The sequence below is a fragment of the Glycine max genome, chromosome 18, assembly GCF_000004515.6.
Source record: "Glycine max cultivar Williams 82 chromosome 18, Glycine_max_v4.0, whole genome shotgun sequence".
Classification (NCBI taxonomy): Eukaryota; Viridiplantae; Streptophyta; class Magnoliopsida; order Fabales; family Fabaceae; genus Glycine; species Glycine max.
In genome coordinates, this window is record NC_038254.2 from 41,062,238 (window position 1) to 41,066,677 (window position 4,440).

A 4,440-nucleotide genomic window follows, 5' to 3' on the forward strand; every position below is an offset into this window, starting at 1 on the left:
TAAACAAAAAGAAAAGAAAGAAAGAATAATAGTAATGAAAGCCTACCTTATTGATTATATTCAAACCATCAATAGGTTCCATTCTCTTGACATTAGCTAAGCTAGTTTTTGGCAATATTGTTAACACTTATTAAAAATAACCAAACTAAGGAATAAAAAAGAGTATATAAAGTAATACACAAACAAACCAGGCATCTACGACTACATGGCACATGCTCAATGAGCCCACTAGCCATTTGTAATAGGCTTCATTGCACCACCTAGAAAACTAAATTATATATCCAAACTCCCAAAGGCATATAATTCTAATTTTACCATACCATCATTATGCATTTGTCACACTGCAGAAATAGATTGTTCTCATACTCCTACAACATAAAAATAACTCCCATTTAATCCTTTGATAAGGTTTAAAATAGTAGTAATGTGCATATTTACTAGCTTGCATAATGAATTAAATGTTGATATATCAAAGCAATTGAAGAAGCATATGACCCGCATAAAGAGCAAAAGAAAGTCTCACAACATTGTGGAGTGACCAAGCTAGGGCCCTGAGATCAAAACACAAGTGACCATGCATTGAAAGCTTTCCAAGAAATGCATTAAGTTGGTGCTCGTGTAAGGAGTTGCAAACTTCAGCTTATGTTTGTTTGAATCAAGAAAAAAAGTATATAATAATATATTGATTATCCAAGTTCTAATATAAAAAGAAAATGAGGTTAAGATAACTTAATTAAAAGTGTAATGACTAACTTTGAAAGTACTAGACCAACAAGGTCATGCTCCATGTATTCAAATACAAGGTACTAAGACAAACCTGTGAGTCCGTGAACAATAATTTCCTTACCATGAACCTAATGTCAGTCATTTATTTGTGCTATTTGTTACATTGTACCCGAGGCTGATTAATAATACTTTAACCAGTGCTCGAACAAGTGAAACCTCCATGGATTAAGTTACTAATACAAAAATAGACAAGGCATCTATAAGTCAAAATGAACAGTTCTAACTTCTAACATTTATCCAAGTCTGTAAAATATATTTTGAAGATAGAGAGAAAGACCACATCACTGACAAGTAGTAACTCATTGTATGCCCCACATATGTAACTGATTAAGCTTAAAGAATGTAAGGAATGATGATCCAAGGGAAAAATCAAGACTACAAATAAAGATAGATATCATGATGTAGCTCCATGTGGAGTGATGTGTCATCATTTTCTCTTATTTCTTAACCCTTTTTGTCACCATTTTAATTACTTATTAGCCTTAATTGTCAAATTAATTATGTAGTTTTATCATTTGGGGCTACTGGACTAGTTTTGTGTTTTTAATTTAATTTCAGGAAAATTATAAGCAATTGGGCTTGAATCCGGAATTGAGCTTGGACTTGAAGAGAGCAGACAATTTTATTCTACCAAATCTTTTCTTATCCAGATTTTATCTCGTCTAGATATTATTTCATCTAGATTTTATCTTATCTAGATTTTATTTTATCAAATCTTATCTTATCTTGTCAAGATTTTATTTTATTAATGGGCTTGGACTTAAAACAGATTTGTAAGCTTTGGGGGCTGAGAACCTATATAACAACACCAAGGTTTTAGTTTAGGAGTCTTTTCGTTTTGGGAGAAAGAATAATTTTAGGTTTTGCAATTCCAGTTTTCACTATTCACGTAGCAATAAATTTCGTTTTATGCTTCAATCTGCAATTTCGTTTTCTACTGATTAATGGAAGACTAAGTCTCCAACGTTGTTTTCTCTTGAGGATCAAACACAACTCTCTTTGAGGTTTTATTATTACTATTGAATTTTGATCAGTTTTTCCTCTTCACCAATTACTCTGTATTTGTTGCTATTAATCCCTGCATCCTGCATGCTTAGTGCTTGATTAATTGTCTCTGTGCTTAATTTACGTTCATGCTTAATGATCAGTTTCGTTCATGATTAATTGGTGTATGTGTTGCTTAATCACATAATGACAGCCTTATGTTAAATTTCACTTAGTAATTTAATTTAGGGTTGGATTAAGTGGTTGAACTGATAAAGGATAAATTCTCGTAACCTAGGATAAGAGACTTGCTTGTGAATCAAGGAAAAACAACGTGTTTTAATTCTGATATTTTCTAATTAAATTTGCTCGTTGTTTAATTTACAAAAACAAACAACCCCCCCCCCCCAAATTCGTTACTGTTTTATTACTATCTGTTATGAATGTTTGGTTGACCATTGCTCGTTGGGAGACGACCTAGGATCACTTCCTAGATACTGCATTTTTAATGTTTATTTGATTCGGGTACGACCTCGATCAAATTTGGCGCCGTTGCCGGGGAGCAGTGGGCCAAAGGTTCATAATAGTGTTTAGTTATCTTATTTTGTGTAGTGTTGTGTTTTACATTTCAGTTGCACCCCTTGTTTAGCGACTATTTTTAGCAACTGATTCAGCGACTGTTTCAGCTTTGTGTTTTGCTGTGAACAGTGCTGAACAGTGATTAGCGACTGATTTTGCAATTTAATTAGTAATTTTTGTTTTGATAGTTAGAGTTGTTATTTTTGGCTGGTTTTTTGTGTGGTAGCTTCTTTTGATCCATATTTTGTGTGAAAAATACCAGGAGCACTTAGTGTGACAGTATTTGAGAGAGATAAAAAATTTGGGAACTTGTTTTTAGCAAAACTTAAAACGGCCATAACTTTTGCTCCGGGTATCAGAACGACTATTATTATGTATGCATTTGGGGTAGAAAATTTTTTTCCATGTTGTGACAATCGGCTTCAGCCGGTCAGGGTCTCCCAAGCTCCAAAAATCAGCCGTTTACTCAGTTTTTTTTTTCAAGTATTATTGTCCTATTTTTCTAAACTTTGCTTAGGTAGTTTTCATAGTTAGACTTTTAATTTTTGTTTGAAAGTTTTTGTGCTATCTTTTCATGATTTTAGGGTGTTCCTCACAAAATTTTAGCTCATTTTGATATCGTTTGAGTATAGTTGTAATTTTACCCCCTTGTTAGGTGCTTGTTGAGAAACACATTATTTGCTACATACAGTGTATGACTAGGGGCAATCCAAGTGATTTACAACCCTTTGATCCTGAAATAGATAGAACCTTTCATAGATTAGTTAGGCATAGTGTGCATCCTGGTCATTCTGTGCATTTTGAGCATTCTGTTGAGGGTGATTCTGAATATTCTGATTTTGAGCATTCCACTACTAATTTTCATACTGAGAACATGGCTCAACCTCCACCTCGTGAGAGGACTCTTAGGGAGATGGTTGCACCTGATTTCACTTATGAAAGCTTGTGCATTCAATATCCTGGTGAGGGTGTTCCATATGTTCTCAAGACTGGACTAATACATTTGCTGCCCAAGTTTCATGGTCTTGCAGGTGAAGATCCTCATAAGCATATTAAAGAGTTCCATATTGTTTGTTCCACCATGAAGCCCCCTGATGTCCAAGAAGATCATATCTTTCTAAAGGCTTTTCCTCATTCTCTGGAGGGAGTGGCAAAAGATTGGCTCTACTACCTTGCTCCCAGGTCCATTTTTAGCTGGGATGACCTTAAGAGGGTGTTCTTGGAGAAATTCTTCCCTGCATCTAGGACCACTGCCATCAGAAAAGACATTTCCGGCATTAGGAAACTTAGTGGAGAAAGCTTGTATGAGTACTGGGAAAGATTCAAGAAATTGTGTGCAAGCTGCCCTCACCACCAGATTTCTAAGCAACTCCTTCTTCAATATTTCTATGAGGGACTTAGCAACATGGAGAGGAGTATGATTAATGCTGCCAATGGTGGAGCTCTTGGTGATATGACCCCTGCTGAGGCTAGGAATTTGATTGAGAAGATGGCTTCCAACTCCCAACAATTCAGTGCAAGAAATGATGCTATTGTTCTTAGAGGAGTCCATGAGGTGGCCACGGATTCATCTTCATCTACTGAAAATAAAAAGCTTGAATGAAAACTTGATGCCTTGGTCAACCTAGTAACTTAGCTTGCCATGAATCAGAAATCTACACTTGTTGCAAGAGTCTGTGGTCTATGTTCTTTTGCAGATCACCATACAGATCTTTATCCTTCTTTGCAGCAATCTGGAGTCAATGAGCAACCTGAAGCTTATGCTGCAAACATTTATAATAGACCTCCTCAACGGAAAAACCAACAACAGCAGAATAATTATGACCTTTCAAGCAATAAATACAATCCAGGTTGAAGGAATCATCCAAATTTGAGATGGACAAGTCCTCCACAACAACAACAACAGCCTGTCCCTCCTTTTCAGAATGCTGCTGGTCCAAGCAAGCCATATATTCCTCCTCCAATACAGAAGCAGTCAAAACAAATACAACAAGTAACTGAGGCTCCTCCTCAACCTTTCTTAGAAGAGTTAGTGAGGCAAATGACCATCCAGAATATGCAATTTCTGTAAGAGACAAGAGCCTCCATTCA

General features: G+C 35.7%; 1 non-coding gene across 1 annotated transcript; it reads right to left on the reverse strand.

Moving 5' to 3' along the window:
* Window positions 1-3,601: 3,601 nt before the first annotated feature.
* LOC113000261 (small nucleolar RNA R71) lies at window positions 3,602-3,708 on the reverse strand. Its single transcript, XR_003265552.1, has one exon. It is a non-coding gene; the product is annotated as a small nucleolar RNA R71 (small nucleolar RNA).
* Between the last annotated feature and the right edge of the window lie 732 nt (window positions 3,709-4,440).